This window comes from Callospermophilus lateralis, chromosome X, assembly GCF_048772815.1.
Source record: "Callospermophilus lateralis isolate mCalLat2 chromosome X, mCalLat2.hap1, whole genome shotgun sequence".
Taxonomy (NCBI): domain Eukaryota; kingdom Metazoa; phylum Chordata; class Mammalia; order Rodentia; family Sciuridae; genus Callospermophilus; species Callospermophilus lateralis.
In genome coordinates this window covers 123,381,644-123,406,650 of record NC_135325.1, presented here as the reverse complement: position 1 = coordinate 123,406,650, position 25,007 = coordinate 123,381,644, and positions in this window count along the sequence as shown.

Here is a 25,007-nt window from a genome sequence, read left to right as displayed (position 1 = left end):
GTTGTGTGACCTTGGGTAAGATACCTAACCTCTTTGTGTGTCTGCATTCTTGTTGTGAAATGAGCAGCATAATAAACCTACCTATACCTGCAGTTGACAGAAAAGTACCTTGCACTCTTGCACATCATATAATGCTAGGGCAGAGTAATTTTTGCACTGGAGGTGGCAACCCAGAGGGTCTGCTTGCTGTGGGAAAAATAGCCCTCTTCATCTCTACCATCCACAGCAAGCTCCCAGCACCTTCATCCCAACTGTTTCTTTATGGAAGCATACTCGTCTCAGATCTAAACTCTGGGGACTAGGGAGGCAGACTTCCTGGATGAAGTGATCTGGAGATCCCCACCCTAGGTTCTAGGTCCAGCTCTGCCACATTCTTCTCTTGCTGGTGGTTTGGCAATAATAGCTGCAATTTGCTCATTTCCTAAATGAGGATAATCAACCCTGCCCTCCATCCCTTATATAGCTGCTATGAGGATTAAATGAGATAATGTAAGGGAAATAATTTTGTAAAGCAGGGGTCATTAGTCTCCCAAAGCCCCAGTGAATATTTTTGCATGAAAACTTTCCAATTTTATATTCAAAGCACGTCCTTTTCAGTATAAGTTGTCCCCCTAAGTGCTTATCTGCTTCTGAAGCACTATAATACCAAGTCCCATGGATTTGTAGCCATCTCCTATTGGTTCTTTCTCTTTCCCAATTAGAATATTTTTAGAACCCAAGTTTGGTTGCATTTAGCCTTTATTTCTACCCTAAATCTCCCTGTCCTTGAAATTTCCTGGGGTAGGGGTCTTCCCGTCCTGCCTCTTAATCCACATCACCACATGGCCACTAGGCTGAGGTAAGGGTGAGCCAAGGGAAAGGACGCTGCAGTGCCTGGCATAGAGAACGAAGTCAGAAGCAACTGAATGTCTGTAGCAGCAGGCACTGTGGCTTAGCAGCCTCATCTTGACACTCACTGATCTTTCTCTAATTTGTACAAGTTGTCTTTTGGCCAGAACTTGAGTTTTATCCTTTATATTTTATAATTTAAAAATCTTCCCCTAGGGACAGCTGTCTTGGTGGACATTTTTCTTTGGGGAAATCCTGAGACTAATAGCATAGGCTTTCTGTCTAGACTGCCTTCTTTTCCCAAAAAGGCATCTTATTTTGATGGGAATTATGTCTGGCATCTTTTCTATGTAAGTAAAGTAGCTTTGCTATTATAAAATGGGAAGGCAGCCACTCCCAGGGACCACCTGAGTGATGTATACCATGGTACAGAGTTGAATGTGACTTTTTCAAAAACCTGCACAGCCAGGGATATATGGGCACCTCTCCGCAACAGAGACCATTGAAGATGGGGTATAATAACTACTTCTAGATTATTCATTGTCTAGGTGGGTATGTCACAGGAAGAGATCCTATTTCCAAGCTATCACTTTGAGCTGCCAGGAGTACCTGAAATGGTTTCAGGAAGTTTTCTTGTGTTTTAAAACAAATGATAGTTTGAAATTATGACTTGGCAGAAAGGAAGCACCTAGAGCACTCCCCTTTCTTTCATAGACAATATCTGAAAGCTCGGGCACATTGAATGGTAGCACCTGGTGATGTAGATGTGTAGGTATTTTATTTAACAAACACTCAGAGCATTTACTATGAGCAGGGAAGTTATGGATGTCTTACAGCCATGAGCTGTCCACTGAATTCTAGTAACCCTAACCTGCAAAGTGGAAGTGCCTGCTCTGCCCACTGGGCAAAAAGACTCAATGTGACTGCAATACTGAGTTCAAAATTTAAGTAGGACTTGAGTAATAATGCAAAAATGCCCAATGTTCCAATTTTGCACTTGGAGCTCAAGTTGAGCCACAAATCTCTTAACAATAAAGTGTGCAGTTCCCCAGATGAAACCTGACCCAGGGAGCTGCAGTGGAAATGATGCAAAACAAAATTCGAGCTTAAAGACGGTCAGCTGCACACACTGCAATACGCTCCTTCCTACTCTAAATTCAGACATGAGAGGCCAGAAAGAAAAATTCACAGACTCCTACATTAATATACTGAAAATAAGATGGAGAACTCTCAGTGGACCTGAAATTGCAAAACATGACTGAAATACTGATGACAAACAGGAGCAACACAGAGACACAGGAAAAATCTGCTACAGAGAGGTGACAGATTATATCTTTTTCTTTCCTTTACTTTTACCTTTACTACTCAAATTTTGCCTTATTGGTATGTGTACATTTTATAATGGGGAAATAAGTTTTATTCCTGGAATAGTCTTGGTATACAGACAAAGAAAAGGAAGAAAGAAGGAAAGAAAAGGAAAGGATCTGAAAATCAGGAGTCAGATTCCCTGGGGACTAGGCCTATCTCTGTCACTGATGCCCTGCTTGCCTTGGCCTTGGCTCTTTCCCTCATTTGTAAAAGGAGGCAAGTGATCTGGGCCATCTTAGAGCAAGCTACCAGTGGTCATCATCAAATAGAAAGTCACTGGGGTGGAGAAAGAGGGAATTATCCAGAGGTTGTCCTGTGTCTAGGCAAAACATCAGAAGGTAGTATGAAAACACTTAGAAATAAGTTTAACCAAGGACGGGTAAGATATGTATACCCAAAACTGTAAGGCATTGATGAAAGATGTCAAAGAAGGCATAAATAAATGGAAAGATGGCCCATGTTTGTAGGTTGAAAGAATATGATTAAAATGTCTGTAATACCCAAAGCAATGTACAGATTCAATGCAATCTCTATCAAAATACCAATATAATTCTTCACAGAACTAGGAAAGAATATAGGAAAGAAAATAATAATAATCACCTTAAGTTTGAATAATTTTATTTATCAATTATACCCCAATAAAATAGGGAAATGAAAAAAAAGAAATACATATCATTAATAGATATATGTGAAAAGTGTTTTAAAAGAAAGTTTTTTTTCATTGTCATAATGTTATAATTGGTTTTATTTCTGATCTTAATGTTGTTTTTTTCTGTAAATGTCATTGGAGTTCCAGCTAGAGCTTTTGCTCTGATGCTGGCCTCTTCTCCAAGCCTGGGGAACTAGACTTGACAAGCCCACTGGGAATCCCATGATCCCTGGACTCCCCAACTGGAATTATGGAGTAAGTGAGTCTTTTTCTGGACCTCATCAAACTCTGACAGCTCTCTGGAATCAAAGATATCTCCCAAGTCGAAGGAGCCCCACATGCACGAGAAAATGGAGGTCAACAAAGAAAATTGTTCCCCTCTTTCTCTTGTTTCCTTTCTCCTTCTTCTTTTACCAGTGCTTTTTTGAAAATAAAAGTTTTATTATATTTCCATTACACAAGTAATACATAATAATACATATTATTGCAGAGCAATCCGAGAATAAAGATTTGGGTATATCTCTACAAGGTAATCATATGCAGCTGTTGAAAAGCACACATTTTTTAAACATAAGGTAAGTCTATATGTATTGACATAAAAGATGTCCATGACATATTGTTTACTGAAAAAGCAAGTTACTGCACAGTGTATATAGTGTGATCCTTTTTATATTTAAAGATACACATATATATGTTTATATGTGCACACCAGTGTCTGGAAACTATATACACTGACCTGTTCCCATCCATCCTCTCTAGGGAATGGCGTGATGGGAAGGAAAAATCTTCACGTACATACTTCTGTCTGGTTTGCTCTGGTAATTTTAAAAAAATGTAAGGCAGTAAAAGAATAAAGGCAAAAAGAGAGCTAGTCAAGATATTTCTATGTTGAAATAAAAAGAAAACATAAGCCAAAAGAAAAGTCAAACAGCCACATGTACTCCCTGCTCCTCCTTCCCTATGAGGTCATCCCTGTTGATGCTATCTGTTTCCTATCTGTGTGATACATACATCATTTTTATGCATGTATAAGGAATTCTGTTATACATGATTTTCTTCTAACCTTCTTTTTTCACCTAATAACATAGCATGAACATCTTTCCAAATCAATGAAAATATATTTATCTTATTTTAAAAGGTTGTATACTTATTTAGTTTTTTTATGCCTCTATTAAGAACAAGCCCACTGTGAATATCCCTGGGAAGTTAAATCTCTGCACACATTATGTCCTCAGATAAATTAATAAAAGTGGCACTGCTTGGTATAAGAATGCACAATATTTGTTAAAGATTTTACTCTGTGACACCAAATTTCCTTCCATAAAGACTTCACTATTGCCCCTTCCTCCAGTAGTATGGGGGTGAGCCTGGTCACTATGTTATGGACCCCTCTGTTAATGAGTTCTTCTCTTTGAAAATTTTATTAATTTGGTCGTTTAATGTAGGGCATAATGAAATGTGGGGCATGTTGCATCAGAAAAGAGGAAACCTAACTTGCTGGCTGCTACCTGCTTCCCAGTCCTGGGGCCACGTGTGGCTAAGAGAGCACCTAGCGATTAGCCAGAAGGCATTGCCATGGGTTGTGGGTTGTGATGAAGAATCGGACCACCTCTAGGATAGGCTCAGAACCCTTCTGCCCTCACGGACAGCTCCTGTCTCCCATTACTGCCTGTAGGATGGGTGTACACATGAACTCTCCCCACCCTGCTGACCTTTATCCTGATTGGCTCCTGTACATTATATTAGCTGTGTGTGTTTTCTCATTAAAAGAGATCCTGCTTTGACTGGTCTCCTTGGCCCACCTGATTTTCCTGGGGTGGGTGGGGAGGGAGGGCTGGGTGTGGGCGGCCAGTCGACCTTTACCTTTCTGGGTTCGTCCTGGTCGGGGGTGCTTTCCCCATTTCTCCCACAGGTCAGGAGGGAAGGGGGGGGTGGTGCTAAAAACCCACGACAGTTTAAAAAAATGTAATCTCTGAGGATTTAATTATCACTCCATGATTACTACTAAGGCTGAACATTTCTTAATGTTTATTAGTAATCTGTCTTTTAATGAGTTGCTTATTCATGTATTTTTCCAATCTTCCCACTGGGATGTTTGTCTTTTCCTATTGATTGGTAAAAGCTCCTTACATATTAAGGACATTAATCACTGTCTTTCTTATATGTGGTAATTTTCCAGGTATGTTATTTTGGTTTTTAACTTTATCCATGATTTTTTTTAAATGTACAGAAGGTTTTAGATTTCGAGTCAATGTGATCAGTCTTTTCCTTTATAGTTTCTGTGTTTACTCTTATATTTAGAATATCTTCCCTGCTCCAAGTCTGTACAAATATTTAGCACTCTTTTTTTGTAGTATGATGCTGCACTCTTCAATCCATCTGGATACTATTTGAACGCATGGTGTGAGATAGAGTTTAAATGTCTTTTTTTTTTTTGAAATGGTTAACTAGCTGTCCTAACACCCACACTGATGTTCCTTCCATGTGAGTTCCATTTGGAGCGCTATCTGGGTGTTTTGCAGGTCTTGCTCTCTTGTTTCTACCATTTGATTCAGATGAGAGGTTTGGAGGTGACTCCTGGGTTTAGTCCAGAGCTTTCCAAGTCACAGTGGCCCTGTGGTATATGCTCTGGGGGCTAAAAGAGGCAGGCTTCGAGGGGACTGACTGTATAGCCATACTTCCAAAAATGACCTTCTCCAAATATAGCTCAGTCCAGCATATTTCCAGACCTCCAAAGTCCCAACCATTGCCACACAATTCCCAAAGTCTACATTCAAAGGCAGAAGCTTCATCTGCTGTGTGGTGCTGGCAGCCTCTGGGTGGCACTGCGGAGTTGCTCTGTGCTGCCTAAAGGGCGGAGACTGGGGAAAGAAGTTCTGGGGCTCTCTGGGTACCCTGATCTTCATGGGGCTCCAGATCTAGGGAGATACTACTGCTCCCCAAGGCCATCAGCTTGGCTTTGCCGCAATCCTTGGCACAGAACCACACACTGCTTCTAAAGGGCAGGCACAGCCGAGGCTCCCAGGACAAGGCCATCAATAAAACATAACAGCCAAGCCTCTTCATAAATCACCCTAGCAGAAGCAACACAGACAGCTTGCTGGCCAGTTCACCTTTGGACTGACCTTGAGGATCAGGCCAGATAGGGAAAGGGTGGGGAGCTGGAAATCATGTGCATCTTCCATATATTGAAGGGCAGGCCTAGGTACAGAGCTCAAGAAAGTTAGGAAGTGAACAAATGGAAAAATTCTCTTGTTGGAACCTGAGCAATTCCTGTCCCTCTCTGATGATCTTTTTTCAACAGACAACTGTAAAGTTATGCCAAATGTGAAGGTTTAACAACCAGAGGAAGGGTGTCCTAGGTGGGAGGACCTGGCACCTTCTCAGGAGTATCCCTAAGCACATGCTTTAGTGTGGCTAGCAGTGTAGGGCACATGCTAACAAGGGCTGGAAGGGCGCCAGGAGAAGGCTAGAGTCTGAACTGTGCTGTTTCCCAGATCTGAGTTGCATCTTGGCCTACAGATGTGAGAAAAAGCTCAGCAGGAAAGAGCAGAATAGTGTCATCTGTGCAGAGTGCTTTGGAAAGTTCTCTCTGGCTGTGGGTAGGAGAGTACTTTGGGACCCCCAGTCGGTGAAGAGTAAAGGTAGATAAGGGGCTGATGCTTCCATCTAGGCAGGAGACTAAAGCAGCTCAAATTGGACTTAAGATATACCTTGGTAGTAACCCTAGAACTTATTGATGGATGAAAACTGTAGGGTAAGGAAAAGAGAAGTGTCAAAGATGCAATCTAAATTTTCTCCCAAATATGACCAAAGAATGTCTGCTCATATGGTGCAATACTACATTGTGTACATCCAGAGAAATGAAAAGTTATGCTGCAATTGTGTAGATTGAATCAAAATACATTGTGCTGTCATATATACCAAGTTATAATGAATAAATTAATTAATAAAAAATAAAATCTCAAGGTAATTATGCAAAAAAAAAAGTGTTTCTCTTTAGCTGAAGTTACAGAATGGAAAAGGGAGAGGAGACCAAGATGAAAGCTAAATCTCTAAATATTTTGTTTTATACTTTTGGATTTATAGTCATTTAATATTTCATGTAATTTCAAAACAAAATTAAATCAAACAGAAAGATCAATCCCTTTAAAGTTGAAAACAAATTCAAATAAATCAATCTATCTGTATGTCAAGTTGATGCCATAATCATACAGAACAGATAATTTGAAGGTTTTTGAAACAATATTTTGACTATATATCCCTGGTGGAATATATACTGAGGAAAAAGAAACAGAAATATTAAATTACATTCAGTCTTTTGTTTGGAGTTATGATGATATTGTTATTTTAACATGCATATTGGAATAAAACAAATTATACACATATGTATGTATGCATATACATTATAACAAACAAATAAATGATAATGTAAATGTTATTAGGAAAATGATTTTCAGCATAAGAGAAAAGAGATAGTATAAAGTAAAAGATATTAAGTAAAATGCATTGTATTCTTTCTAATTAATTGGAATTTTCAGTACAGATTCTTTATTTTTTATTCCAAAAGAGGGATATTTTCCATCCCTGTTAACTGAAAAGGCAAAGAAATAATGCAAGCCAGTAGTAAAGAAGCTGAGAATCTGAGCCGGATTCCAGTAGTCTGTGGGGCTGGGAGGGACAGACATTGTCAATCAGGGACCAGCAAGGCACGGGTCTGGTACATAGGCCTTCAATTGAGATCCTTAAAGGGCTACACTTAGGATTAAGAGGAAATAAGAGGGCTGGGGCTGCGGCTCAGCAGTGGACTGCTCGCCTAGCAAGTGCGAGGCCCTGGTTTTGATCCTTAGCACCACATAAAAATAAGTAAATAAAATAAAGGTACTGGGTCCAACTACAGTTGAAAAATAAATATTAAAAAAGAGTAAGTAAGAAAGTTAGCAATTATCACAAAGATTGAAGCCCAGCTTTGAAGTGGCTTAAGCCCTACCTAGATTTGTGTGATCTGCTCCTGCCCATACTACCTTTGAGAAGACACCATGCAGCCCCTTACATGATCTCTTTGCACATTCACAAGCAATTTATAGCATTCAATAAAAGTTAGCAAGTATATAAGGAGACAAAAATCACGTGATTAAAATCAGGAAAAAAGAAACAATAGAAACTGACTCACACAAGATACAACTTCAAAGATATAAGGCATGCATTTAAAAATAATCCTGATTAATACAGTGAAGCAATCACATGGCTCAAAAAAGATTAGCAGCAGAAACCTGAGAATCATATGAAAGGATGAAATGGAAATTCTAATACTGAAATATACAAAACTGAAAATTAACAGTTAACTATGTGGGTATAATGGCAGATTAAATAGCTGAATGATGGTCAGTAAGCTGAAAGATAAAATAAAAAATACATACTGACACATGGGCAAAAAAATAAAAGTGTGAAAAATATGTAAAATTGTGTAAAAGATATATGAGGCGTGGTTTAAAAGTTGCAGATATTGCTATATGCCAGAAAATATTAGGCTTCATTCAGTTATCCTTTCATTAATAAGGGAGAATTCCTTGAAATCTTCAGGACTCTCCTTCCCAAACACATCTTAAAGGAAAATGTCATCAATGACATCTAAGATAATTTCCTTATATAGTCGGGTAAGAGGACTGCCATCCACAGGCATGGAATTAAATTAGGGAAGCAATTATTGAAATTCACTGGAGATCTGATCCAGAGAGAGAAATAAACAAAAAAAAAGAATAGGGGGAAGTAAGGGAGAAAGGGTAAAGAGGGAGGGAGAGAAGAAGGAACAGAAGCTGGAAGAGAAGACAGTAGGAGGTTGGGAGGAAAGGAGGTATGCCCAGTTTACAGATGAAAAACTTGCATCTTAATTCTCCAGTTTCCATAAGGGGCTACTTAGATTTTTTCCCCCTCTGTACAAAATCCAGGGCAGAGCTAGCAACATGCCCAGGGGATTGATGAGTGGCTTGGGGTCTGGGCCTCAAGGGATTTTAACCCTAAAGTCAGTATCCGATCTTCTAATTTCCTGCTCCTGTGGGGACAAACTGCCATCCCAGCCCCCACTTGCTCCCAACTTCAGCCAAGTAAAAAGGACACAAACAAGCACACAATATTAGAAGAAAATGTCCAAGAACTGAGATCTCAAAGGATTTAAGGCCTAAGCCACACAAGAATTACCCCATTTGTCTAATTGCTCCCAGAATCCCTGTTTCAATTTGTGTCTGGACTCAAAGAAAAACTAATAATCACTATACAGGTGGCCCTGTTTAGAGTAGGTATTTTCTTTGTTGCATTGGAGCACAATTTCAAGATATGCACAAGTGTGTTAAAAATTAATGCATTCATGTAAGTGTAGTCTTAGATAACAGAAGGTCAAATAATTTGGATGTATAGATGCTTGAGTCCCTTCCTAAGGTTCCTATCATGTGGTTAGGCAGCCTGAGCATGAACCCTTCAATGGCTGGGAGCTTGCCGCCCCCTGGAGGAGTTAACCAAGATAACTCTATCCCCTGTGGACCAATGTTATGGAGAGGTAGAAGGAGAGGATTCATAGCCATCATAGCCATTGTATATTTATCTGACAGTAAAAGAAGCAGTCTTTTTCTATTGGTGGAAATACTACAAACTTTCTTGTCCCAAGTCAGTTCTTTAAAAAAATAATAGATGTCATGACTGAATTCAGTTAAAAATATTTGCAACTGGCTTCATGTTAGAATCAACAGTTTGCCATTGTGACTGAGACCATAACTATTACTCTAAAAGACCATTGTAGTAATTTGGCAGTTGGTAAATGACTGTGGTTACCATTCAAGCTATCTGTCCCTCACTTTATAGGTAAGGTGTGGTCATTGAAATTGAACTAAATTCCATGTTTATTTCTTCCAAATGAGGTCTTCACTGAGCAAGATTATTGGGTGCTGTCTATGGGTGACAATGCACAGTCAGTTATTTATTACATGATCCCTGATGAGAATCAGCAGTATTTAGAGGTTTCCAGTGGAGGTAAGTTCTCTCATTTATCTTGATACCATTAGCCCAAGGAGGAAGTAGTGAAACTGTAGCCCATGGTTGAACATGGAGCTGTCTACAAGGTCCTCAGACAATGAACCACAGTTGGCCCCAGACATCCCAGAACAAAGTCTATGATTTTTCTGCAGCTTTCAGCCATGCAGATGTGGAGAAAGTTATCAGGATCTGAATGTTGACTAAAGAGTGAAATGGAACATGAAGAAGGGAAATTTGAAGACATATCAAGAAGCCTGGCTCTCCTCTGTACAGCCCCTATGCACTTGTATTTCCCTTAAAGGGCTTCCCTTTTGTCTCACTGGGTCTAAATTAAATCACACTCTTATTTAAAGATAGCTCATGCCACTTCCTCCTTGAAATCTCCCTTAATTGCCTAAGGGGAAAAAATGAGATTTCCCCTGTGACTGAAAACTCCTTGAATTTGGACACATGAGCTTGAGGTACTTGAGGAACATAAAAGTTTGAATTAGCAGAAAATAGGTGGATAGCTGGATGTTTGTCAGGAGAAAGGTCTAGGCTAAAAATAAAGCTCTGAGAATTCCAGAATATAGATGGTGGTAGAAACCATGACAATAGATGAGAGAGATTGCCCAAGGAGTATAAAGACTAAAAAAAGGAGTAGGTATCATGTAAAAGTTGTAGTCACAGCACAGAAAAGCTGTGTTGGCTATCCCTGGATAATGTAATAATTGAGTAAGCAATAATTCAGGCAACTATATCCCAATCTTTGCATGCTACTAACAGTGATAACACTAGCTTATATTTGTGTGAAGGTATTTTGTCATAGCAGAGTATTTTTATATACATATCTCAGCAAATTCTCCAACTATTGCCTAAGGTATATACTAATTAATATTCCCATTTGATGGATGAGAAAGCTGACTCACAGAGAGGTTAAGAAACTTACTCAAATTACATAGCCAGCAAGGAATGGAGCTGAATTTTGAGCCCAGTTCTATGGTGCTCCAAAGTCCATCTCTTGACAGGTGGACTACTTCTTAGCATGTTAGCTGCCTATTGCCATGGTGAATGTATTATTGTTGTATTGTTATTGCATCTGACCTAGACAAGCACCAGCCACTGGGGATAAGACAATGACAAGAAAATAAGAAATCCAGAGTCCTACTTGACAGATCAGTAAAAGAGTAAGAAGTTATAATCTTAAAAATCCTTCCTTTAACAAGGTTTTACCCATTCCGAGAATCATCTCCAGGCTCCCTCAGTTCCCCCTGCTATGAACCACTGAAAAATGGCTCTCAGCCTCCCTCCGTTCCCATAGTTTAACTGACTTCTATGTGAAGGCTGTGGTGAGAAGATGACAGCAGTGGCACATTGTATCTCCATGGACAGTCTTTCTCACCATCTGCCAGGGGATCCCAGTTATTTGTGTCCCAGGTGATGTCCCTCAATAGACTATCAGCCCTGAGAGGGCAGAATTCTGTCTTATGCATCTTGGTAGTTCTCTCACATGCTGACATTGTTCCTTTCACATGGTGAATTGGGGGAGACTATAGTAAAAGTCTGTTAACTAGTCAAGTTATGGAACCAGCCCAGGTACCCATCAACAAACAGATGAATGGATAAAGAAACTATGGTATATATCTACAATGGAGTTTTACTCAACCATAGAGAAAAAAAATGTGGCATTATGGGGGTAACTGGATGGAATTGAAGGAGATCACAATAAGTGAAATGAGCCATTCTCAGAAAATCAAGGGTAAAATGTTTTCTCTCAGATGTGGAGGGTAGAAAGAGCAAAAAAGGAATATAAAATAGATCTCATGAAAATAGAAAGAAGACAAATAGAGTAGATGAGAGGGATCATAGAAGGGAAGAGGGCAGGGAAAGGGGAGGTACAGGGGAAGAAAATAGAAAAAATTATGCTATGCACATGTGCAAATGTCATAAAGGATCCCACTATTATGTATAATTATAATTTATCAATAAAATATTTTTAAATGTTTTTTTTTAAATAGAGCAAAATGTTGTTGATGGCTGCAACACTTGCTCTTCCTCAATGCACAAGCATCCTAATTTGTGGGAATCCTTAGCACCCACCTCTCCTGTGGCCCTTACTCTGCTCTCCACCAACTCCTTCTACTTTCCCTAATTTCAGCATTAAATATTATGTCATCACTATCTATTTGTTTATTCATGTACCCCATAGATAGCAAATTTAGCACAGGAACCCTGTCTTATTCCCTTCTGGGAATATACCACCTGGAATATTGTGCCTAATGAGTGTGTGATGAATGAATAAAACAAAGGAAGGAATGGAAGTAAAGAAGGAGAGAGGGTGAGGAAATAAAGATGAAAGGAGGAGATAAAGAGATGGTCTGAGGATTGTCAGTCTCTTGGATTGGGAAAAGAGCAGTGCCCATCATTCCCCAAAACAGGGAAGGTTAAAAAAAAGAACTGAGTGTGGATAGAGGAGGAAGAAGAAGTCCATTTGTCTGAAACACAACAAATCCTGGCCCTTGTATGAGATTAAAAGAATGCTAGATTACAAGGAGAAAACACTGATTATTTGATTATACAGCAGGAAAATCACACAGTACAGATTTGCTGTCCATTTACCTGATTTTAGGAATATAAAGTGATAAGCACAGTATAGGCATTTCAGAAATATTTAATTATTGATTAATGTACAGAAATTGCTCCAAGAAAGAACCTATCAAATCCCAAACCTACACAAAGAAAACAAGAGTAAGAGTGCCTAAAGAATTGGTAATAAAGCATACATTAGAAAGGATGTCTAGGTGGGCATGGTGGCACACAGCTGTAATCCCAGTGGCTCCAGTGGCTGAGGCAGGAGGATGGGGAGTTCAAAGCCAGCCTCAGCAAGTTAGCAAGACACTAAGCAACTCAGTGAGACCCTGTCTCTAAATACAATACAAAATAGGGCTGGGATGTGGCTCAGTGGTTGAGTGCCCCTGAGTTCAATCCCCAGTATCCCCCTCCACACATCAAAAAAAAAAAAAAAAAAAAGCAAAGATGACAATGACATAGCAAGAGACACTATCCAGTTGAGAGTGACTGTGTGCCATTTTTCCTGCAACCAGATGGATTATGTGGGACATTAGGACTATCCTGATCAAGACATTCCCTTTTTTAGTAAAAACTCAAACATGAGGGAACAAGCTTTCACTGAAGCAGTGCTCCTTTTGATTAGACCTAAGAGAGAACTTTCCAATCTTAAGGAACACTGAAAAGTTTTACTAGACAAGTTATGGATGCTGCAGCCACAGACATCCTCACAATAGAAACAGACATCCATGCATCACCTGCTATGTCACTTTTCTGGAGCAAGTGTTGTGCAGGAAGGGGCAACTTAATATAAAGGACAGTGAACTGTGACTCCAAAATGCAGAGTCTAGGGCAAAATTGACTACTTATAAATAACATGTCCTTGACCAAATCTTTCAAATTTGTTGAAGCTCTCCTTATTTAATGTGAAAGGGGAGCTCTGCCTGACAGCGCTGCTGTGAAGATCACATAAGAGACTGTGCATATAGTGCTTTGTAAACTACAAAACAATGAGCGGATGTTAATTATCATTTTGAATTCTAGAGGCTGCAATAGCAATCACCATCCTTATCTCAACTTCACAAAACAGGCAGCCAAGGCAGCCTTTTCAACAGAACATTAAATGCTTTTTCTGAACTTATTAAGATGATCATATTATTTTCTCCCTTTCTTTAGCTAATGTGATGAATTTATTGATTCATTTATAAATTTTGAACCAGACTTTTATTCTTATGATGTGTCACTTGGTTGTGATGTATTATTATTTTTACATATTGCTGGATTTGATTTGCTGATTTTATTGAGGCTTTCTTTGTTTGAGAATGTCTCAATTTAGCTCTACTTCTGAATAACAATTTCAGGATGAAATTCAATGTTAGCAAAATTTCCATTAATATATTGAAGATATTCAATGATTAGAAACTATTTTTTGTGAAAAAAATACTAAGTCTGATTGTCTTTTTTAAAATGATAGCTATATTTCCTTTTGGAAGCCTTTAAAATTTTTTTCACTCTTCAATGTACTGACATTTTATTATAATGTGTCTAGGAGTATATTTGTTTTTTATTTATTCTGGTCATAACTTTGTATGATTCTTCCATCCTCAATAGTTTCAAAAACTTGCTCTCTAGAGGGAAGGGAACAGAGCTAGGAGGAATGGAAGGGAAGAGGAAATACTGGGGACTGAATTACAGCAAATTATATTCCATGCTTCTATAATTATGTCATAGTATATTATATTGTAATGTATGACTACAAAGAACTAATAAAAAACTCTCTTACAGAACACACACACACACACACACACACACACACACACACACACACACAAGCTGAGCTCTAACTCCCCTGCCTAACATGGACATATCTTCTTAATATGGCTTTTCTCTATGCTTGAAACATAATGCCTAGTCCCTTGCACTTATATCACTGCAGTGTTAACTTATTGCTCTGGCTCTATTATATCTCTGTTTGGGGTACCTAGAGAATTTCATGTTTCCCTTCACCCATGGAGGTTTTTTAAAATATTTTTGTAGTTATAGATGGATAAAATACCTTTATTTTATTTATTTATTTTAATGTGGTACTGAGGATCGAACCCAGTGCCTCACACATGCTCAGCAAGTGCTCTACCACTGAGCCCCAGTCCCACCCAAGGAGTCTTAAGAAAAGAATATATATATTAAAAATATATTCAGGGGCTGGGGATGTGGCTCAAGCGGTAGCGCGCTCGCCTGCCATGCGTGCGGCCCGGGTTCGATCCTCAGCACCACATACAAACAAGGATGTTGTGTCTGCCAAAAACTGAAAAATAAATATTAAAAAAAATCTCTCTTCCTCTCTCTCTCTCTCTCTCTCTTTAAAAAAAAAAATATATTCAGCTGGGGATGTGGCTCAAGTGGTAGCGCGCTCGCCTGGCATGCACTGGGCACTGGGTTCGATCCTCAGCACTACATAAAATAAAGATGTTGTGTCCACTGAAAACTAAAAATATATATATTAAAAACAATTTTCTCTCTCTCTTAAAAAATATACATATAATATTAATATATTTTTAAAGAATATTCTACATATATACATGTGCATGCATGTATATTTATATATATATAATTTATATATATATATATTTCTTTTTTTACTGGACTCAAACCCAGGACCTCACACATGTTAGGCAAATTTTCTACCACTGAAAATGTGGCAAATGCAAAATCTCAGTACAAAGGAGGCCCAAAAAAGTCTTAGGGCCCTTCAGAGGAGGAGTGCTTGCTTCCACCTGGGCCAGCTTTGCACACAGGGACTTTGGTAATTGATCTTCTATATTTTTCATTTTTAAGATTTTTTTTATTTTTAGAAAAGAAAGAATAGTATAACAAAATCCCCAATATTCATGCCCTAGATTTAAAAGAGTTATTTTTTTGCTACAGATACTTCACTATTAATTTTTGAACCATTTTAAAATACAGTCAACATGGCCAGTTACTTTAGTTTGCATCTCCTAAAAACAAGGACTTTCTTCTACAAAACTTTTAGACCATCATCCTACTTCAGAAAATTGACCAATTATCAAGCAATATTCAAATATGTCAAATTATTTTCAAACTATACAGATTTTTTTAAAAAAATCAAGATCCAATAAAAAATTACACACAAGTTTTTGTTGTTGTTGTTGTTGCTGTTGATATGTCTTTTTTATTTTATTTTAATCTAAAACCATCCTTTTTGTGGACTGGATTTTTTTTGTAGAAACCAAGCCAGCTGTGTTGTAGGTTATCCAATGTTCTATCTTTATTTCCTTGTGATTAACTTTATCCCCTAATCTCATATTTTCAGTAGATTAGAAGTCAAGTTGAATGGTTTGACTACTTGCAAGAATATTTCACAGGAGATGCTGTGTGTTTCCTATCCAATCCCATTAGAAGGCACATAGGTCCAGTTGTCCCATTATGAGGGGTGCAAAGCTTGAAGATTGACTGACAGCATCATCCTTATGTTAAAGATGACATTTTCATTTTTGTAACAACAAGAACTCACTAAGGCCTCAACTGTATTAAAAGCAGTTTGAGGTGTGTTCTATCTGTATTCTTATGAATTTGTGGGAAAAGAAGGGATCCCATCAGCTTGGTACTCCAGGTTGGTGAGCTCCTGACATGGGCAAGCATAAGGATGGGTTCTTAGGGAATACAGGGACAAGAGGGCACAGGCCCCTGAGAGAAGCTCACCATCCAGCTGGGCAGTTGACATAGGCACACATATCTTTGGCTCATGCTGATCTGCCGGGGATGAATTCCCTTCTTCCTTAGAGAGAAAACCAAAGTGCTACCCTTTCAGAAGTTTTGCTTTCCCTGTTCAGTTCAGCAAAGCTTCCCTGAGGCCCTTCTCTGCTGAGACTGTGTCTGGCCCTGGGAATAGGGAGATGAACAAAGCCTGCCCCTTGCCCTCTAAGGGCTCAAGGGCTAATTGGAGAGACAGACACATAAACAGACAATTGCAGTCCGGCATGCTGAGCTCTCTAACACAGGAGTAAACAATGTGCTGTGGGAGGTCAGAGGAGAGAGCAATTACCAAAGCCCCTTGTCTGCAAAGCTGGCTTAGTCCCCAGCCACACTAGCTCAGGTGGAAGCAAGCACTCCTTCTCTGAAGGCCCCTAAGACTTTCTTGGGCCTCCCTTGTCTGAGATTTTTCATTTGCTACATTTTCTTAAGGTAACTGAGGCCCAAATTTTGGAGCTTCTTAAGGAGAGAAATCCACCCGTGCTTCCCCACAGAACTTTTCATTCTTCCTGATATGCTCAGTAACACTTTCTTGGACCTACCTGTGGTCTGGCTATCCCCAACCTTGGAGAGTGGCCACATAGAACACCCAACAGTATTCTGAATGGTGTTTGTACAATGCACAGGGCAAAAGACTCTCAGCTTCTGCACACAGGCACTCTGCATTAGTAACAAGGCAGACCAAAACTGCAGCCACTTTGGGGTGACCACTTTGCCTTGTTGTGTCATGTTACACTGGCAGTGAACTGAGCCCCTCAGTGTTTTTTTCCCTTTCAGTCATGGTGAATAACCCTCAGTGTAGATGCCCCAGCCTTTGCCCTCAAACCTCCAAAGCAATGCAATCCATTTCTGATTAAGAATTAAACATTTTTCTGCTTTGGCCAGGCTTCTGCTAATCCAGGGCAGTGTTTAGTTTATTGCCTTTCGGGTTTCATGTTTGTTTTTTTTTTTTTTTTTTTTTTTGAGTAACTGAGTGGGGAGACATATCCATTCACTGGGTGGGGAGGAATTTCCTGGAATTAGCAGTAAAGAAAAACCTTGGCATAAAGGTATAGAGGCAACAACTACAGCTCAAAAATAAATGTTAAGCACAATATAAAAGCAAATGGCTAGTCCCAGTTTGCAATTAATTTCAACATCTAATCAATTCCTCCTGTGAGGAAAGCACATGAGAAATACGATCCCCAAACGATTAATTCATTGCAAAAGGTCATTTGTTTGAGGCATGAGCAGTGTCTGGAATCTTTCCCTCCTTACAGGTCTCGACAGTCCTGACCTGCTTAGATCTCAACTTTAATCAGGGAATCGTGATCTATTATTTATTCTTCACACTGAAGAAAAGGAAATATAAATACATAAGCCTGGTGTCACCCATAGATCAATTAGAGAAAAAAAATCTAACAGATTTCTCCAAGCTGAGTAGTCATCCTGCAGTTTGTGCCAACTTCAACACAGCCCCAAAGGTTTATTTAATAACAAAAGAGGTGGGGCTGGGGATGTGGCTCAAGTGGTAGCGCGCTCGCCTGGCATGCGTGCGGCCAGGGTTTGATTCTCAGCACCACGTACAAACAAACATGTTGTGTCCACCAAAAACTAAAAAATAAATATTAAAAAAATTCTCTCTCTCTCTCCTCTCTCACTCTCTCTTTAAAAAAAATAACAAAACAGGCACTTCTAAGAGAACCATTCATGGCTAACTAGAAAGGTAGCACTTGAGTTATAGTTTTCTGCCCTGATTTTGGAATATGATAGAAGGAATAAAACATTCTGGTCATAATGTCTCTGTCCTTTTTAACTTCCATGTAATCCAGGTATAAAAGGGAAGAGAGGAAAAACTGGAGAAGAAAGATGGCCTCTGAAACAGAGAAGCAAGGGGTTTACATCAGATGCCTACCCCCTAAGTGGAACAATATTCGGCCATTTTCAGGATTGGGTCTAGAGATAATGGCTGCACTTTGGAAGGCAGCCTCACTGTAGGGGCTGTTGTAGGGCCTGAGTACAGCAGTGCCGGGTGCCAGGCTGCTAGTGGAAACCAAGAACTTTGAGGTGCTTCCTGTGAATGAGTCAGGCCCAGGTGCTCTGTCATGAATGGCTGGCCCCAGCTCTCATGCCCCATGATCAGGTCCTTCAGGCAGCTCACATTTTGAACCATCAGAGCCCATCACTGAGGAGCATTCTGAAAATGTCCCACCCTTCCCAATACCATTAATGCCCCCTAATGCACCCCAACCACCAGAGAGAAGCACGAAAAACATTCCTTCTAGAAGTAACTTTTAGGATAGCTTTTGGTTAAAGGGTATCATGTGGATGGTGTTTTGGTTTGCTTTTTGTTTGTTTGTTTGTTTGTTTTTTAGGGAAAAGGCAAACAGAAACCAGGTACTCTCCTCCTATGCTTGGTTGTGTATCAGAAACTTCCTTTCCATTGATGATGGGCAACAGGGAGGCCTCCAATGAGACTGAGTTCCTAATTTGTTCTGTAGCACCTCACTGACTTCAAGTAGCATTAATTGAGGGCTCAAAAGGAACTTCAGACTGTTTCTAGGGGCTGGGGCTGGGGCTGGGGCTGGGGCTGGGGCTGGGGCTTAGTGGCAGAGTGCTCACCTAGCATGTGTGAAGCACTGGGTTCAATCCTCAGCACCACATAAAAAATAAACAAAACAAACAAATAAATAAGATATTTTTAAAGGCTGTTTCTAAATGAAGAAATATGCATGATCCCTAGGAGAGTGGCCTGTAGGGTCACTTTCCTCTAGGGAAGTCTTCAGGGTAGATGAGGGCACAGGATAGACCAAGGACTATTCTGCCCACATTGATCACATTGATTCTATCCTTAGACTTCGTGCAGATAAGACTTACTGAGGGGACCACCAAAGGCTGGAGAAGCCAAGGAGCTTGCTAAGAGCCTTCCAGCAAACTGGTTGCTGACTCCCAACCCAGTGCTCCCCCAGTGCTGCCAGTCTTACCTTTCAGTAAGGGGTCAATGAGGTTCAGATTCGAAATGACTTTTTGAGTAGAATCTAAATCCTCTTCTCCCAAATTGTGCAGCTCTCCTTACACACACACACACACACACACACACACACACACACACAAGAATCAACACCCATCTCAGACATCTTGAAAACATTATCATTATGTAAAACCTAATGGTTGGAGTGTGGTACATTTCTTATAAACATTTTTTTGTTTTTCTAAAACTCTCATTAATTTCTGGTGCAGATATGTCCATGGGCTATAGCAGGAAACCATGTCTTTGTTGGGAAGCTTTAATTAAACTTCTCACAGGGTATAGTGAAAATTCAGCCCTCTGTAACCTGAGACTCACCAGCATAAAGAGGAAAGCTATTATATGATACAAAATGTGCATTCATGAATACCTCAAGGTATTTTTACCTGTTTCCCCTGAAGAGTAGCTGTGCCTCATCTCTGAGTACATAATATGGTTGCTGTCTTAGCAATAGCGAGCTCTGAGGGCATGGTATGAGAGAGGAATCAGATATATTCTACCATATTCTGGACCAAATGGGATAAAGAAACTATCATCACAAATGCTAAAACCTTAGAGGCATATGATCCATTGAGTCCCAAATGGCACCTAGAGGCCCAATGTTCAGCAACTAGGCTTCAGAGAAATTTTTTATTAATAATGTAGATCTCTAAGCAGATGCCTGAAAGTTGAATTCAGTAGAAGCTAAGACTTGCTCAGTTGTCTATATTTTTATGCTGTTCTCCTAGGTATTCCAACATGCAGCCAATTTGGGGAACCACTATCTTATCTATAAACTTCCCCTGACTCAACTGCTTGGGTCAAAAATAGATTTCAGTACAAAAAAAATAAATAAATGGATCTGAGGAAGGGGAGGCCCTGAGCCCATGGAATTGAAGCCTTCAGGAGTTTGGGAACTGCTATCAGGTTGTAAGCTCCCACAATAGGAGTCACTCTCTCTGGAACACCAGAGACATGGCACCCTCAGAAGAGAGTTCCATATTCCCCCAAATGACACTCAGTGTTAATACAAAGAGGAGACATGAACTCCCATTAGTAGAGAATAGTAGATAGCTAATGGTAGCAGTCTTATGGCCATGGAATTTCAGAAATGGGAAACTGAGGTCCATAGTGGGAACCATTCTTGGTCAAAGTTCCAGGGAAAGCAAATATTGATTAAATTTCTGATTCTCAGCTAGAGATCCCTGAAACATGCCACAGTTTGGGTTTGTTCAGTGTCCCTTCCACTGTGCTCATTCATTCATTTATGTCACAAGTATTATCAACTGCTTTAGGAGTAGGTGAAAGCAGAGAGAGGAATCAGACACAGGCAGCCCTTACTGTCAGGGGATTCTCAGACTACTGGAAGAGATGGTGATAACACAAGCTTAGACAATTCCCAGGAAATAATTCTGATACAAGGATGTGGAGGATCCACCTAAGCAAGTGGTTGCTTCCATCTGGCGGAAAATCCCACAGTGAGTGGGAATGGGAAAGAATTTCATCCCAAAAGGTAACTTGGATGTTCTCATCATATAAAATCCCAAATATCAGAACTAAGTTTAAACCCTAAAGTCTACAAAAGGTGTGGTACACAAAGATGCACAAAATGAAGGTGATTTTTCAAAGGTCTTACAGCTAGCAAGTGGTACTGCTGGGACTCAATCCCTTATCATCTCACTCATGGGAAATCCAGGATTCTTTCTCTTTTCCACAGTGCTCAGATGAGAATTCTACTGGGACTTGAAAATCTGGGTGAAAAACATAGACTTTTGTTTCCTTAGATTATCATGTGTCCTTAACCAAAATATTACTCATGATCCAACCCATCTTGGATGGGCATGGAAGACAAAGGGGCCCTGGACACTGAGGTTAGAGCTGTAGTCCTCCAGAAGAACGGTGACCCACCTCCCTACACTGCAGGCAGCAAACTGACCTTTCCCAGTTGTTTCTCTCTAACAAATGAATTTTATCTTCAGTGACAAAAGAATAAAAAGCAGGACATGCATAAGGTGTCTGTGTCCATGGACTCTGTTACTGCTGGCTTTGGAGGTGGTATACTCACAGAGACTAATTACATCACTTTGCTCTAGTTCTCCTGAGATTTTCCAGAGGACTTCCTAATTTCATCCCTACCTTCATCCCAAGACAATAATGTTAATATTGGCAAACTTATATGATGCTTACCATGGACCAGGGAATATTCTAAGTGCATTGCAAATACTAAGTTAGCCCTCCCCACAAGCCTATAAGGTAGGTATTGGTATAATCCTCATCTTACTCAAACAAGCACAAAAAGGGTAGGTAACCTGCCTAAGGTCACACAGCTAGAAAGTAATTTGAATAGTCTTTTATTTATTATTATTATTATTATTATTATCATCATCATTATTATTTTGGTATAAGACATTGAACCCAGTGGTACTTAACCACTGAGCCACATCCCCAGCCCATTTTATACTTTAAATAAAGACAAGGTCTATCTGAATTTCTTAGGGCCTCATAAATTGCTAAGGCTGACTCTGAACTTGTGATTCTCCTGCTTTAGCCTCCCAAGCCACTGGGATTACAGGCATACCCCACCAAACCCAGTTTGTAGTCTGTATCCTTAACCACTATGTTGAAAGTCTCTTTAGATAAAAAGGAGGAGGAAAAATTAGAACAAAATCTTTCCTCTGCAAACAGATGTTGGAATCATCCTAAAACAAAGTCTTGGTCCTCTAAGTTTATATACCTGGCCGAAATAAGAAAAAGAGAAAATTTAAATTGAACTTAATTATACCATATTAAAAGAAGAGCTCAGCGTCTCACCTGGCATAGCAGAAGTCTGTAGTTAATATCTGCTGAATAAACATTAGATGAATAAATGAAGAAGTAAACACATAAATGAATTTTTCTCTGAGCTTACATGTAAAAAATCTTCATTGTTTATATTTCTGTCCTTGATATCCCCAGACCCAGAGCCTACTTGGACTGTGAGAATAACTTCCAGAAGCCCATCCTTTAGATGAAAGCTCCACATCCATCCCTTATGAGCTACAATACTTACGAAAGTCTGACAAAATCTCTGATCCTTACTTTCTTTTTCTGGAATATGAAAATAATAAGCTCTGCCACACAGGATGATTGGATGAATAAGATAATTGATTTAAAATCACTTTACAGATATCTAAATGCTATCCAAGCATAATAGTCAGAGCCCCCATAGACTAATCAAATTATTTCTACCTCTACACAGCAAGAAGCCTCAGAAGCAGTTCTGTTCACATCAGAACTTACCTTCTTATGGTCCTGGTGCCCCTGTGAGTTGAGCAAGGAGCCAGGCCAGGCAAGGGAACCCAGCACATATGAAGATTTGTGTGAAGGAGACTGTCAGGCAGCTTTGAAAAGATACATTTCATTGTTGTCTTATATAAAAAATATAGGCAGAATCTTGATTCTCTCTTATCTGAGTTAACTGATGTAATTTGAAGGAATTTGTTAAAGACAAATTTTGTTTCCCTCTGTAGTGAATGTATATTACTTATTTCAATTTGGAAAGAGCACTTATACTAAATGAACCCTGGAAAAACATCTATTTATTTGAAAAGAGATGAGTCAAACTCCAAGAAATGGACAAATAATTATAAACCAACTCTAAAACTTGACTCCAGAAAGATGTGTGTGGTGTGTATATGAGTGTATAGGAAGGGCTAGGATGTGGGGAGGACCACTGGAGTCATGCACATGGCTCTTCTGATCTCAGTCTTCCCTCTTTCTCTCCCAGATGGAAGGACTGGGCATTGGTTTCGTATCCCTTAGGAAACAAGGTCACTGGAGTCATAAGCCTATTATATGAGTCAAAGTAAGCCCACTGGAGAGACTAATCTATCACAAATGAGTGTTGCTACATCTAGTGGCTAGAGTGAGAGAGTGGAATGAGGTCAGGAATCCCTGGTATATCAGACACCAAAATTATGATCTTTATTTAAGTTCAGCTTAGTTTTGACCTGTGCTAAACAGCTTCTCCAGAAACAGCAAGAATTAAAATGTGAAGACTCCATTGTGGAAGGGTCTTCAGAGAACATATTGCCAATCACTCCTTTTATTGTTGAAGTAACTGACGTTCATAGAGGGAAAGGGTTTTGGTCAAGGTCACAGACCTTAGTAGTGATCCAGCTGAAACTAAGACCCATATATGCTGATTCCCAAGCCAAGGCTCCTCCCACTGCACGTACCAACTAATATAACACAGAAATAGAGGTGTGGAGCTAACTGTCCCTCTCCTCAATACCCAAAAATGTGAATGATGAAACAAGTCCTTCCAGAAGATTGTAAAAGCATTTTTGAAAAGCATTTGCCATGATTAATATCATTGATAGCATGGTCCAGGAGAGGCCCACACTAGGAAGAATGTTGAAGGTGGAAGATTGGAGAGATAAATGGAGATGGCCTGTCTTTTAGTTTCCCTTTCTTCTTCCCTTTCTTTCACTCTCCTCTTTCCTTCCACAGACTTCTTGGTACTTGCTCTGTGCCAGGCCATGTATGCACAACTGAAGACTTAGAAAACAAACAATAAAGAATGTACACTAATCTGTGATGGTCAATCTGTTCAACACTCCACAGCGCAAGGTCTGCTGAATCTTGGAAAGGTAGTTAAGTGTAGGAAAATCCCATGCAGCTCACTTGTAAGAAATAAAGACCAATAGAAGGAATGCAAATTCTCCAATAAATATCTAAAAGCCAGTGTCTTTCAATGTCTGAGTCTTGGCCTCTTTCCACAATTTGACCAACTGAATAGTCCATTGGATCTCCATCAGATGTTTGAAATCTGCACAGCTTCACAACTTCAACAACTGCACTCTAATTCAAGTATTCTTCATGTAGAGACACATGGGTCAGTTGAGGGATGCAAAATGCAGGATGTAGTGTGTGTTCTAAAAGATATATCCAACTAAAACCTGTGAATGTGACCTTATTTGGAAAAGTGATCTTTGTAGATATAAATAAATTAAATATTTCATCCTGTAATTTAAAGTGGATGCTAAGTTCAGTGACATATGTCCTTGTAAGAGATGGGAGAAGAGGCACACAGAGAGGAGAAAGCCATGTAAAGACAGGGGCAGAAATCGATTTCAGACTTCAGACCTCCAGAACTGTGACATTAAAAAAGATCTGTTGTTTTAAGATATTAAGCTTGTAGAATTTTTATGGCAGCCACAGGAAACTAACAACATGGATAGGTGTGTAAGGCAGCCTCAACAGCTGGGAACTGTTCAGAGTTGGGTCATCTGGGTAACCCCCCCGGCAATGGGACACATATATCTTGAGGCAAGAGGACCAGAGACAGCCAGAAAGCAGCATCAAATTCTCCTTGTTTCTACTTTAGCTCTCTCTCACCTGCTACCCAAGCTTCAGGTATACAATCAGTGGAGAACATCCCCTGTTGACTGTGTCCCAATGATTATAACTGAATCATGTGTCCAAGACCAAGGACTTGTCTTAGAATACTACTCAGCTCCTCTAAGACAGTAACCATTTCATGTTTTTGCCAAACCTTCCTCCACGGCCAGAGTCCTTCCTTCAAAGCCAACAGATGGCTGAACCCCTTCTACATGCTGATAAGTGAATCAGATACATTATATTTGGCTAGTTCAAAATGAATTGTATTTTGATTTTCTTTAATTCTTCAATTCCATTTACCAAGTATTAGAGAGCCTTCCGTATTTGATTAGCTGCCTGACAATTTAGTTCTGGTTTTGGCATCCTCTAAAAATTGGACTAGGTATTTCAGATAATAAACATAAAATCCCAAACTATACTCTTTCTACCCCAACAGCCCTTCTCCATAGA